The sequence below is a fragment of the Halichoerus grypus genome, chromosome 7 (assembly GCF_964656455.1).
Source record: "Halichoerus grypus chromosome 7, mHalGry1.hap1.1, whole genome shotgun sequence".
Lineage (NCBI taxonomy): Eukaryota > Metazoa > Chordata > Mammalia > Carnivora > Phocidae > Halichoerus > Halichoerus grypus.
Genome location: NC_135718.1, coordinates 104,011,419 through 104,026,803, shown reverse-complemented (window position 1 = coordinate 104,026,803; position 15,385 = coordinate 104,011,419). Strand labels below are relative to the sequence as shown.

Here is a 15,385-nt window from a genome sequence, read left to right as displayed (position 1 = left end):
GACGACTTATTTCTGTTTTTCTCCTGAGAGAAAAAGGATCCAAATACTGGACATTTCAACAAAGAATTGGATTCACAATTAGGAAGCATCTTCTAAGTCACAGAGCTGTCCAACAATTGAAGAGGCCACCTTACTAGTTATGAAAGGATTCTTAGGGGTAAAGGCTGTGTACATAAATTATCAGTTAACCTAAAACTCCTATGACTCAAAGTACAGTAAGAATATAATAAAACTAGGGGCGCCCAGCTGGCTCAGTTGGAAGAGTGAGCAACTCTTGATCTCAGGGTCGTGAGTTTGAGCCCCATGCTGGGTGTACAGATTATTTAAATAAATAAATATTTTTTTAAAGAATATGATAAAACTATACAAGAAGACTGAAACAAGTGATCAAAGTGGTTACTCAGAAAAGGTATCTTAAAAGGCAGTAGACAGAATCAGTACCAAAAAAAAGAATCAGTACATATTGGATTTTGAATGAAATGAAATGGGAAGAGAAGGAGAAGAAAAAAGGTCTGGTCGTCTTTTTTCAATGAGCATTTATTAAATTGAAATTTAAAAAAATATAACTTTTAAAAAAATAAAAAATAAATTTAAAAAATGAGCATGAATTAAATACACAGATGGCAAGCCGGAAATCTAGAAAAATACTGGTACCAGTGAAATTAACAAGAAAACAAAACAGAAATGGTCAGTTGAAGCTGGCAATAATGAATTGCCCATATAACTCTTTGGGTTTCAATTTTTATGAGAAATCCAGAATAGGAAGGCTAGATACATTTGACTGAGTACAGGTACAAGGCCAGATTTAGAGAGCTCCATTTCAGATCATTAATAAAAGGATGGTAGTTCAATCCCTGAGAATGGATGAGCTTTCTGTGGAAATATTCAAAGAAAACAGTAAATTAGGGATGGGGAGAGCATCACAAAATTGTATCTCTGTAAGGATCATTTTTAAATGCCATCCAATCATTCATTTGTCCTTGGGCAGAACTGCACTTAAATAAAAACTCCAAAGGTCATTATCTTTCATCTTCTTAAAAATCTCCACTGAAAGGCATTCTTAAAAATCCCCCTGCAAAATATATTCCAAATGTTAAAGATATATGTATTAAAATCTTTCTATATTTTAAATGTAGTTTCAGAATACAAATGATAAAATTTCTTATAGTACATGGTATCAAATAATCAAATATTAAATCATATTTGATTTGTTAAATGGACAAGCAGAAGGACTTACACAGTTTTTTCCTGGCCTTTTAAAAATGTATAATTCAATATATAGTATAAGCTTAGAAAAAAAAAAACATATATTTTTTAGACAAGTCCAAAATATCTATTTGTATTACATCAAATCAAGCACTTCTCACACAGTGAAAAAAGGTTTCTGCCCTGATGTTCTAAAATAAACAGTTATCTTTCTGCATCAACTTAAATAGGACATCATAAGTCATGAAATTTAAATTATGAAGATTTAGTTCTTTTCCAAATTGTGATTTGTTATTACTAATTCTCTTCTCAACTTTACACAATCATAAACATAAAACATTTATTTTAAAATAAATATAAAAATTAGAGAAAAATTAGGTTCTATAAGTTGTATAGCACCTTTATAATTTAGCCATTTGGAAGTCTGGAATCTACAAAATCAGTAAATATTTTACAATGAGTAATCAAGAGGAAAAAGGAGATACAACTGTTAAATATTCTTTTTTATAAAAAAGATTTTATTTATTTATTTATTTGACAGAGAGAGACACAGTGAGAGGGAACACAAGCAGGGGGAGTGGGAGGAGAAGCAGGCTTCCCGCCGAGCAGGGAGCCCGATGTGGGCTCAGTCCCAGGGCCCTGGGATCATGACCTGAGCTGAAGGCAGACGCTTAACGACCGCCCCAATATTCTTATCAAATTATATAACTGAAACTGTTGTTTAGAAGAAATCAACATAAGTGGTAAAGTATTTCAGATGAAAGGTCTACTGGTTATGTAAAAATAACAAGTCTAACCTCATCAAAAAGTGCCATGTTCAAAGTTATTTCTATGAGCATGAAAAGAATCGAATGACTCCCCTTGGTATACATTCTAAGAAACTGTATCCGACCAAGATCCTAAAAAACCTACACTATACATATATTCTAGCAAATGTCAACATAACAATGTATAGAAAAGAGTTAATATAGCAGGCCTGAGACTGTCCATCCATGGAACTGCCTCCTTGCAAGGCTGGCCCTTGGTTGGCTTCCGGCAATGTGGCTGATAAACAGTTTCCCACCATGATATAAAACTTTAACTAAATGACCATGCCTGGACTGTTTGTGCAAACAAAATGGTTGATGCTAAATATCTGCCTTCTTTCTGGAAGTCTGAAATTTTGGTTGGCACAAGGCAGAGAGTGCCTACATGACCAGTCTCCAATAAAATCCTAGAGCTTCACTGGTATGTGATAATTTGTGCATGTTGTCACAACTCACTGGAGGAATGAAGTGTGTGCTGTGATCCACTGGGAGAAGACTCGCAAATGCTTCTGTCTGGTTCCCACTGCTAGTTTTACTTTGTATTGTTTTGCTGTAATAAATCTTAGCCATGAGTACAACCATATGCTAAATCTTATGAGTCCTTCTGACAAATCACCAAACCTGGGAGTAGTTTTGGGGACCCATGACCAATATAGTTTGAGATTGTTTGACTTTTAAATATCAATTATCTGGAGTTACACATTAAAAATGTTCATCACATCTGCAGATGGCAAAAGTTTAATGAATACATTGGAAGATACAATGAAGTTTTTAAAAGGCTGGAACAACTGAGCCAAACTCTAACGAGATGAAATTTAAAGGAGATAAAGATAAAATTGTGCTTTAAAAAACCCACAAACTATTGTACATGTAAGAAGAAGGAACATATAATTAAGCAGGTGTGAAAAAGACTTAAGGGTTTATTGAAAATAAACTCAATATGTTAAGTGATAAAATATAACTACCAAAGGTACCTAATTTCTGTGCTGAATAAATAGCAGTATGTTATATAAACGAAGGAAGAATGAAAACCCCATCCTCTTTTGTTAATTGTCATATCACATACAGAACATTATATTCAGCTCGGAGCACCATTTAAAGAAGGATGTATTTGAGCACATTCAGGGAAAAGCTGGTGATGAGCTTCAAAACAGTATTTTACGAGTAATGAATGGTTCAAGAGTAAGAGAAGACTTTTCTAAGAAACAACAGTTCTACTAATGGATACAGAAGGTTCTTGGGCAAACTAGAAATTTTAATTCTTTTTTTAAAAAGATTTAATTTATTTGAGAGAGAGAGCATGTGCAAGCACACGAGCAGAAATGGGGGCAGAGGGGCAGAGGGAGAGGGAGAAGCAGGCTCCCCACTGAGCAGGGAGCCCAATGTGGGGCTCAATCCCAGGACCCCGGGATTATGACCTGAGCCGAAGGCAGACATTTAACTGACTGAGCCACCCAGGTGCCCCTAATTCTTTCTATATAATCATGGTGGGAAGAAATCAGAAAGAGATTCATTTCAGCTGAATATAATAAAAGTTATCCCAAATCCAAAGCTACCTCAAAGTACATTCACCCTCCTTAAAAACACATATTCAAAGCTTTTAAGTCTACTGAATGCTGACCGTGGAAGGAAGAATTAAATTAGAGTGGATACCTATATTAAATGATACCTGTATTAAATAATCTTTCAACTCTTATAATATACTCTTTTCCATAGCTTCCCCATGTACACTCTACTAGAAGGGCAGAGAGGAAAAAGATTTTGAAGTAATCTTCAGTCCAACCATGCCATCAACTGAGTTGGGCGGGAAAAGGGGAGAGACCCAAAAATACAGTTAATCTGGACAATTTCATTTCATTCCACTAAAAAATACATGACTTACTATATAGAGAGTACTTTACACTCAGCTCAACAAATAATCATTATATACAAAACACTCTGAAGAAACAGATGTAAAAAACACAATGAGTAGAAAAGACTTATAAGCAACCCCTGCTACTTAGACATCCACCCCAGGTTTGACTTCTCCAAAGTGATAAAAGCCACTCAATTGCTTACCACAGCTGAGGTTATCACTGTGGGAACTATACCCATGGTTTTTAGAGAAATCCTCAGTATCAAAACTAGGCCTGGGGTTCTCAGCCCTTAAGAGCTGAAGTCTTGATGTCCACATACATTCCAAGGACACAGGGTTCAAAAGTCTCCAATTATAAAAAAATCCTCCCCTAAAATGAGAGAGGCCAGTAGGGTTATTACTGCTAGAGGATGAAGAGTACAACGGAAAAAATGTTCTAAATCTTTCTCAAACTCCACTATATAAGTGGTCATGTAGCATACACAGCATACAAAGAAAGAGGCAATGCTGATAATAGCACCAACAATGGGAAAACAGCATTGACAGAATTCAGTGTTTTGTCTTAACAAAGCAGAAGCACAAAGTAAATGGTAAGCTAATAAAAGTGAGAAGATGATCTGAGCTCAAATATTTGAAATAAAGAATTTGGACACTTTGGTTTAAATGTGGCTGAGCAGACCCATCCTAGTTACTTTTTTTGTTTTTAAGTGGAGAAGAAAAATACCATAAAAAACCACATTAACAAAGCAACCTCTAATAGGGACTAGGAGGCAATAAAGTGAAAAATTAATTACCTTAATTTACTTGTTAATGTAGAATTGCTGCTGGCAAGTTTGTAGTGAAACAACCTAGTTTGATAGTTATTGGTGTGAAGAAAAACTGGCTCACTCCCTTTGAAAAGCAACTGGCAATATATGCAAATAATCTTAAAATATCTTACACAGTTTGACTCAGTATTTCTCTTTCTTAAAAACTGTAGGAAAATAATACTAAATACAGACAAAGTTTCATTTATAAAGATGCTTGTAAAGAGTACGCAATAACATGGAATAATGCTTAAGATATGAATACATAAATACATTTAAAAATCCTTATCATAGAGCTGCACCTCGGTGGCCCAGTCGGTTAAGTGGCCGACTCTTGATTTCGGCTCAGGTCATGATCTCAGGGTCGTGGGATCCAGCCCCCCACTGGGCCTCCTCAGTGAGGAATCTGTTTATCTGTCTCCCTCTGCTCCTCCCCCCCCACTCTCTCTTTTCCTTTCTAAAATAAATAAATAAATAAAATCTTTAAAAAAAAAACAACACAGTGGATTAAAAAAAATCCTTCACAGAAAAGGTCCTAATCCATAGTGAAAAAATGGAATGAAAAAAAAACTGAAAAGTTGTTCTAATTATATACAGATAATGGAATTATGGGTGATTTATTCTCTTTTTTGTCCTTTTATATATTCCCTGTATTTCCTTAAGAAGATGACTTCTTGGGCGCCTGGGTGGCTCAGTTGGTTAAGCAACTGCCTTCGGCTCAGGTCATGATCCTGGAGTCCCGGGATCGAGTCCCGCATCGGGCTCCCTGCTCAGCAGGGAGTCTGCTTCTCCCTCTGACCCTCCCCCCTCTCATGTGCTCTCTCTCTCTCTCTCAAATAAATAAATAAAATCTTTAAAAAAAAAAAAAAAAAGATGACTTCTTTAAAAATTAAAAATAAAAACAACTAAAATAAACCTTGATTGAGGATGAAAAGGGGAAATTAATTATGTAAAAGGGATAAGAATTAAGAGGCAGAATTATGGAAAGGCAAGTTGCTGAATATATGAAGAAATACAGACAATATCCTAACACTCAAATTAACTCTGTAAGAAATCCCTAAGGTCTTCTTTTAGGAACCTGCCATCCATCGACTCCTCTGAAAAAGGCAAGAAGACCCAATGATCCTTTGGAGAGCTTTCACTTAAAATCAAACTAACGGAAACCTGATAATTTGCTGTTGTTTATTATTCAGCTTTATGTGAAATTATCCTATTCATTTAAAAAAATTATTTTTAAATCCACTATAATTAACATACAGTGTTGTTAGTTTTGGGTGTACCATATAGTGATTAAAAAATTCTAAACATTATTTAGTGCTCATCACACGCTAAGTGTGCTCTTTCTCCCCTTTGCCTTTCACCCATCCCCACACCCGCCTCCTTTCTGGTAACCACCAGTTTGTTCTCTATATTTAAGAGTCTGGTTTTGGTTTTGTTTTTTTCTTTATTCATTTGGTTTCTTTAGTATTTTTATTAAGTTTTTAATTTTAATTTCAGTTTAGTTAACATATGGTCTTTTTTCTTTTTAAGATTTATTTATTTTGGAGAGAGAGAAAGAGAAAGCATGTGCAAGCAGGGGCAGAAGGGCAGAGGGAGAGACAGAGAGAGAAACCCAAGCAGACTCCATACTGAGCACGGAGCTCAATCTCATGACCCCGAGATCACAACTTTAGCCAAAACCAAGAGTCAGATGCTCAACTGACTGTGCCACCCAGGTGTCCCAACATATAGTCTTATATTAGTTTCAGGTGTACAATATAGTGATTCAACAATTCTATACATTACTCAGTGCTCATCATGATTAAGTGTACTCTCTAATCCCCCCCACTAACTTCCCTTGTAACCATCAGTTTGTTCTCTATAGTTAAGAGTCTGTTTATTGGTTTGCCTCTTTTTTTTCTTTGCTTGTTTGTTTTTATCTTAATTTCCACATGAGTGAAATCATATGGTATCTGTCTTTCTCTGTTTATTTCACTTAGCATTATACCCTCTAGATCCATCCACGTTGTTGCCAATGGCAAGATATCATTCTTTTTTATGGCTGAGTGATATTCCTATTCATTTTTGACAGAAAATATATGACAAATAAATTACTGAGGTGTTCAGCTAGACTATATAGGTTCAAATAATGGCTCTCCTACCTCAGTGACTTGGAACAGTACCTAGTGCATAAAAAGCATATATAAATGTTCGTTTTTATTCTTATTGAAGAAGTATATCTTCAATATAAATGTCGAGATCATTCATTCATTTTCTAGCCCAGCTGACTAAACTTGAGAAAAGCCAAAACTTTCTGATATCTTAGTTTAAAACACCATTAGTTGGATCTAGCATTTTACCCACATGTTAGAAATTTTCCTGACATCTGGATGAATCAGGTTGAAACTAGCGATCATCCTTATGAGATCCCTAGCAATTATAAAAGTACAACATTCTATTACTATGTGCATACCATATAAAAAGTATTTATAACGTCTTATACTAGACGTCAGGAAATTTTTTTCTGAAAGGGTCAGACAGTAAATATTTTAGGTTTTGTAAGACATATAATCTCTGTCACAATAACTTAACCCTGCCATTATGGTAAAAAAGCAGTCACAGGCAACATATAAATGAATGGGCACAGCTATGTTTCAATAAAACTTTATTAACAATAGTAGGCAGTGGGCTTTAATTTGTCAACTCCTATCTTATACTACAGTTATCCATATGTAGTCCATGTATCTCCTAATAGCCTATATGCTCTTGGAGAACTGCAAATTTGTTTTACTTATAAATCTCATCATTTTGCATAGAATTTAGTATAGTCCCTCACATACAGTAACAACCTAATAAAGAATGAATAAATAAATATCAGGTCCACATCATTTGATTAGCTTGAATGACAGACAAGTTAAAACCCACTTGTCATAAAGACAGCCATCATAAAGAGAGATTCACCTATAATCAGGTGACAAATATTAGAAAAAAACAAATCTAAGAAATAGTGTCTAGGATGATGCTTGAGTTGATAGAATGTGTCCTATGTGCAATCCCTCAAGTTGTATCGACCAATGTTAATGTTTTTGTCCTAGTCTCAAAGCTTATACTTTACATCTAAACTAATTATTTTACTCTAATCAGATTTAACCCATATAAAAGAACATTTTCTTTGTAATATACTGCATCTCGAAGTATCCCCATAATGTTTTTGTATTGTGTCGAATATTGAACACTGCCCTTACTTTCACTTTAATAACTTCTCAAATATCCCAAGGTATCCTCTGAGACTTCAGAATCTAAACATGTGGCCAAATATTTAGGTCAGTTCATCTTTTTAAATGCACCGGTCCAGGGCCCCTGGGTGGCTCAGTCGATTAGGCATCTGACTTCGGCTCAGGTCATGATCTCGGGGTCCTGGGATCAAGCCCTGCATCAAGGAGTCCGCTTGTCCCTCACCCTGCTCATGCTCCAGTAAACAAATAAATGCACTGGTCCCTTTAATTCCTCAATCTATTGTACTGTTCCTAAGACTTTTCCGCAAACTCTCCCTCAAATCCTGGAAATTAGATGATCTGCCCTCTTGCTTGCTTCCCACAATTCAATAAGTTATTCTTTGGACCTAGGATCAGGAGTATTACAAACCACAATTTATACTCTGCACATAAAACACAATCCATAAATATTCATTGTCCTAATTTGTCAATATGGAATGCAAATTAAGATTTCAAAAATTTGTATTATGCAATGACTTACTTTGTAAGTCATTTTAATTAGTACTATAAATTAAGTAGTAACAATCAATCACAGAAACTTTAAATTTGTAAGAAAATAAACTTTTCAAATAACTGAGTTGAATTTATTTACTTCAATTGCTGCCTATACTAGAAACTAAGGAAATGTTCCATCTAAGGACATTTCTAAGACAATCCTGTTAGACTAAATTGAGTTCCTTTAATTTTTCTGTAACCATTTTTATTTCACTGAAATAAAACTGAATCATATATTAGAAGGGTTTTATTTAAAATGTCACTGATTCATGGGATGCCTGGGTGGGTCAGTCAGTTAAGCATCCAACTCTTGTTTTCGACTCAGGCTGTGATCTCAGGGTCACAGTATGGAGCCATGCACTGGGCTCCACGCTCAGTGCAAAGTCTGGTTGAGATTCTCTCTCCCTCTGCCCCTCCCACTTGCACGTGTTCTCTCTCTCAAATAAATAAATAAATCTTTAAAAATAAAATAAAATAAAATAAAACATCACTGATTCAGACTGATTTCTGATTTCCTGGGTATTATTTTATATGCTAAACACAAAACATATATAAAGCACTATAGCCAGAAATGTCAAAACCTTTTCCATCATAATGCTTCAGAAAAACCCATCCTATGATGACTTCAACCATACTGCAAATCCATTACAAAGAACATTCAGAATATGGGGTGCCTGGGTGGCTCAGTCGTTAAGCGTCTGCCTTCGGCTCAGGTCATGATCCCGGGGTCCTGGGATCGAGTCCCACATCGGGCTCCCTGCTCAGCGGGAAGCCTGCTTCTCCCTCTCCCACTCCCCCTGCTTGTGTTCCTGCTCTCACTATCTCTCTCTCTGTCAAATAAATAAATAAAATCTTAAAAAAAAAAAAAAAAAGAGCATTCAGAATATAAAGTGCATGGCTATGACATGTTTACTTTTCAAAAGCAGTTTTACATAAAGATAGTGTGATTTTTGATGGTTCTTCATCATTACAGTGCTTTAAATACACAGCTAATGTTATTCAATTCAGCCTATGTATCTCTTAATATATTTAGCAGATGATTGTTGTGGGTTTTTTTGTTTTTTGTTTTTCTGGTTGTTTTTTAATATTTTATTTATTTATTCAACAAAGAGGGAGAGAGAGAGAGAGGGATCACACGTAGGCAGAGCAGCAGGCAGAGGGACAGGGAGAAGCAGGCTCCCCGCTGAGCAGAGAGCCCGTTGCGGGGTTCAATCCCAGGACCCTGGGATCATGACCTGAGCCGAAGGCAGACGCTTAACTGACTGAGCCACTCAGGTTCCCCTGACTGTTGTGTTTTTAAAAGATGTAAATTTTCATTACCCTCTATGGACTAGAAATTGTTTTAAGAAATATCAAAACAATGAGCAGTGCTAATAATACATCTTATTGACATTTTCTATGATCTCAAAATCTCATCTACAACATACAGTTAATTTTAAGGTAATGATTCCTACTTCGTAAGTTAAAAGTTAAAATTTCACAAAGAATTTTTCCTGTATCAACTAAATAATTCTTCATTTTCTACTCAAGGAAGAAGGGTCAGGTCATTCGACCACCAGCCATCCATAAATACATTATTCAAGAGCCTTATCACAAAGATATACGCTCACTAGTATCTCTGTCTTGCTATATGATCTTGTTAGTGTCACTTAAAAATCTTATCTCAGATTTCTATACGTGAAATGAGATAGTGCTTACTCACAGAAGCTTTTAGAATACATCTAATTCATAATGTCAAGGGTATTACACATGTTCAAAAGCATTTTAAGTTTTTTTCAAATTTTAACTTGAAGTCTTTTCTAATAATTTCTTAATCCTCAGATTTGATAGGAGAGGCACATACTTTATCTCCATTTTCCTCGTGGTACACTGAATCATTTGAATATATCCCATCATAGTAATCTTGCTCAAGAACATTGCTTCAAATCCTAATATGTCTTCTATAGAAGATGTGTACCTTTAATTATTGCAAAAGTAATTAAACACGCTACAATGACTGCACATCAAAAATGCCAGGATTTTTCCCCCTAAATTTGTAATGTGGTAAAAGCATTAAAACAACCCCCTGCCCCCCCACTGCCCCCCCACACACCTTTATTTGTCTCTGTGCTACCAATGGATGTCCTGGACTTCAAAATTTACAAAAGTAAATCCCAATATAGTCCTCTAATAAATTTTAAGTCTGTTCAATTGTAAGTGTTAAATCACATTTAGAAAAAGGGCTGATACATGAAATTGATGACTGAAATAACAGAAGCCATCAAAAGACCTTTTTAGTAACATGACATCACAAATACAAATCTTCAAAATGCACTTTTCCAGATTTCTTTCCAAATAAAAATACCTAGAAATCCAGTAAAGTTTTAAGATCTTGGAGATGTAATACATTTTTTAAAAAATTGCCTTGGGACAAGAGAAGTAGGGAGTAAGAGAAAACTAATCCTTGGGATGTTATGTTTTCCTCAAAATCTATTTGAAAAGAGAAATCAAATTCTATCTCACTGTAATTTTTAATTTCAATACAAATTACATTTAAACCTAGGTATACATTATACAGAAGTTATTTTCTTAGAAACAGAAAACGATGATCTATTTTAAAATTGATAACTTCAAGCAATTCCAAAAACCAAAATTTGAATCCTTTCCTTGCCAAGATAATAAAGAAAAATTCAAATATAATTTAATTTAAATTAGATTTAAATATATTAAAACATTAAACAAAGATTTTCAGGATTTTTTACCTGCTTTTTCAGAAATTCTTTTAATATTCCCCAATCTGTCACTTACAATATCAATTTTACCAATTTAATATTTTTAATTATAAAATTCCTGAAAGAGTATAACATGAAGAGGCTATTAGTATAAAATGTACAACCTAACAATATCTATTTTAAACTTGAAACTCTCTTAGGAACATAAGTAAAGTAAATGTTTTACATTACAGAGTTTATACATGAACAACTATTTGCGTCTCGTATAACCTCAGACAAGTGCACTGGTCATTTCTTGCTACAATGCATTCATTGCATTAGTCTACACTGCATTCAAAGATACATTTGTATTCACTGTGTTGAAGCAAAAATAACTCAAGAATATCTAATATTGCATCAAATTTCTCAGAAAATTTTCTCTGAAGTAAATATTACAGAAATCAGAAAACTATATGGACTATCTTAAAGAAATGGAAAGATATTCCATGCTCATGGATTAGAAAAACAAATATTGTTAAAATATCTACACTACCCAAAGCAATCTTTGCACTTAATGAAATCCCTATCAAAATACCAAGAGCATTTTTCACAGAACAAACAATTCTAAAATTTGTATGGAAACACAAAAGACCCTGAATAGCCAAAGCAATCTTGAGAAAGAAAAGCAAAGCTGGAGGCATCACAATTCTGGATTTCTAGTTATATTACAAAACTGTGGTAATCAAGAAAATACAGCATGGGCACAAAAATAGACACAGATCAACATTACAGAATAGAAAACCCAGAAATGAACCCACAACTATATGCTCATTTAATCTCCAACAAAGCAGGAAAGAATATCCAATGGGAAAAAGACAGTCTCTTCAACAAATGGTGTTGGGAAAACTGGACAGCAACATGCAGAAGAATGAAACTGGACCACTTTCTTACACCATACACAAAAGTAAACTCAAAATGGATTAAAAACCGAATATGAGACCTGAAACCATAAAAATCCTAGAAGAGAACACAGGCAGTAATGTCTCTGACACTGGCCATAGCAACTTTTTTCTAGCTAGATCCCCAAGGCAAGGGAAATAAAAATAAAAATAAATTATTGGAACTACATCAAAATAAAAAGCTTCTACACAGCAAAGGAAACAATCAACAAAATTAAAAGACAACCTGGAATGGAAGAAGATATTTGCAAATGACATATCTCATAAAGGGTTAGTATCCAAAATATATAAAGAACTAATACAACACCCAAAAAACAAATAATCCGGTTAAAAATGGGCAGATGACATGAACAGATATTTCTCCAAAGAAGACATCCAGATGGCCAACAGACACATGAGAAGATGTTCATCATCACTTACCATCAGGGAAATGCAAATCAAAACTACAATGAGCTATCCTCATACCTGTCAGAAAGGCTAAAATCAATAACACAAAAAACAACAGATGTTGGTGAGGATGTGGAGAAAAAGAAAACTTCTTGCACTGTTGGTGAGAATGCAAACTGGTGCAGCAACTATGGAAAACAGTATGGAGGTTCCTCAAAAAGTTAAAAATAGAACTACCTTATGATCCAGCAATTGCACTACTGGATATTTACCCAAATAATGCAAAAACACTAATTCAAAAGGATACATGCACCCCTATTTATAGCAGCATTATTTACAATAGTCAAGATATGGAAGCGGCCCAAGTGTCCACTGATTGGTGAACGGATAAATGAGATGTGATATATATATAATGGAATATTATTCAGTCATAAAAAAGAATGAAATCTTGTCATTTGCAATCACACGGATGAAGCTAGAGAGTATAATGCTAAGCGAAATAAGTCAGAGAAAGACAAATACCATATGATCTCACTCATATGTAGAATTTAAGAAAATAACAAATGAGCAAAGGGGGAAAATGAGAGAGACAAACCAAGAAACAGACTCTTAATTATAGAGAACTGATGGTTACACAGAAGAGGAGGGTGGGGACTGGGTTAAGTACGTGATGGGGATTAAGGAGTGTACCTGTGATGAGCACTGGATGATGTATGGAACTGTTGAATCACTGTATTGTACACCCGAAACTAATATAATACTTTAACTAGTTGGAATTAAAAACTTTAAAAAAACTATATAGATTATCTTCAAAAGAAAATAATATTGAGACATAATTGGATAATGTTACTTGAAGAATCAACAAAAACTGTTTTGTGAAATGTCAAAATATTTTTTTATTTTTTTTAAAGATTTATTTATTTATTTGAGAGAGAGAGAGAGAGAGAGAGCACACACGAGCAGGAGAAGGGACAGAGGGAGAGGGAAAGGAAGAATCTCAAGCAGACTCCATGCTGAGTGCGGAGCCTGATGTGGGCTCAATCTCAAAACCTGAACCAAAATCAAGAGTCTGATGTTTAACCCCAGGCGCCCCTCAAAATACTTTTAAAATAGCATTCTTTTTTTTCAACATTCTTTTTAAAGATTTTTATTTATTCATCTGAGAGAGCGAGAGAATACAAGTGGTGGGGGAGGGGCAGGGGGAGAGGGAGAAGCAGACTCCCCACTGAGCAGGGAGTCCAACATGGGGCTCGATTCCAGGACCCGGGATCACTACCTAGGCCAGAGGCAGACACAACCAACTGAGCCACACAGGCACCCCTCAGTGTTCTTTTTAATAAAACAATTTACTTTTTCTGATTATAAAAGAAGTAAATGTTATTCTAAAAAAATTAAACAGAACATGAATAAAGAAGACTCAATCACTTCACTTTTAATATTTTAAAACACAACCATTTATACTATTAAACAAGGTTATGAATATTTTAAATTATAGAGCAGAACTAGCACTGGATAAAACTCATTTAGAAGAAACACTGAAAAGGGAATCTGGTTGTTTTCTTTTCTTTTCTTTTCTTTTCTTTTCTTTTCTTTTCTAGTCATTTTGTTTTCTTCAATGTCTATATATTTGGTTGTAGAGTATGCCACTTTCTACATAGTCTTCTTAATCCAAAAAAAAGTTTTGTTCAGGGAGAAGAGCAACTGTTGGAATCTACACATCAGAATATCACATCAACGCAGTACACTGTACTCAGTACAACTCAGTACAACTCAGCTCCTATGCATTGCGATGGCCCAACCTTAGCATGTTATACTAGCAAATTCCCCACATCTTAACCTCCTTTATTTATCACACAATTATATCTTTTTCATATCTAATGATTAGCTTCCAGGGTGGAGAGAGATAGAGGAAAGTCCTTCAAAGCAACAACTTCATTTATTTCTAAACTCATAAATCAGTGCTATATGTACAAGGAACTTGTTGGTTAATCTTTGTTTCTTCCAGGTAACAGGTATGTAACAAAATACATACAGTAAGTGTGTAAATTCCATTTCAGTAAGTGAAGAAAAATAAAAAGACAAATGGCAAAACATTCCTGAACAATCCATTCCTACTACTGACAACCTGACAAAAGAAAAATCTTTAAGCATATTTTAATACAACCAGATAAGGAGGTAAGTCAATCTCAGAATCATCCCAACAACTGCTTGCTAGTTTATCCTTAATCTCAAATGTCTTCATGAATAATATTCCTGGAAAATGAGCTTTCAGAAATTATGGAAGTTTTCTATATTTAAAAACACCTGAATTTAAGCCAAAATCTGAGTTTAAACAGATAGGGAAAAATGCCATTTTAGGAAGCTCTTAAACTCAATGGATTAATTCTGTTATAAAATGTAACTTTCTTAAATTGGAATTAGTGATCTTTAAATTGTGATGGCAACAAATATGGCAGTCACAGTGAAAAGGAGCTACCACATTCTGAATGTTTTCTATGTGCCAGGAGCCATGCCGAGCACATAGACTACATTATTTTGTTTAGTCCTCAAATCCAGCCTAACAGGAGGGTACAAGTCTCTGGGTTTTACTGATGAGAAAACTGAGGACTTGGTATCTTACCTAGGTACAAACAGCTTCTGCAGGCCAGGATTTCAGTCCAGGTTTCATACACTGGTAGGTTATAAAGACTTCCAACACTATATAACTTTAGAAATGACTCCACAGATAATAGAACCTCCAGTAATAGACTACAGTGTTATTGTTTGGCTGTCACTTATAACCAAATTGGATAATTACCACCAAATACAATATAATGATGAGAATAATGGTTATGCTTTCTATTCTTAAAACACATTAATCTAAAAAAGACAGAGTAGTTTCAAAATAAGTATTATCTTATTATATAAACACACATTAAAATATGTCA

The 15,385-nt window shown here is 34.7% G+C and overlaps 1 protein-coding gene across 3 annotated transcripts in view; it reads right to left on the bottom strand.

Annotated features, from left to right (window-relative positions):
• RABGAP1L (RAB GTPase activating protein 1 like) overlaps nt 1–15,385 on the bottom strand; it is a 748,424-nt gene that overhangs the window by 465,241 nt on the left and 267,798 nt on the right. The gene's annotated exons all lie outside the window — the stretch shown is intronic.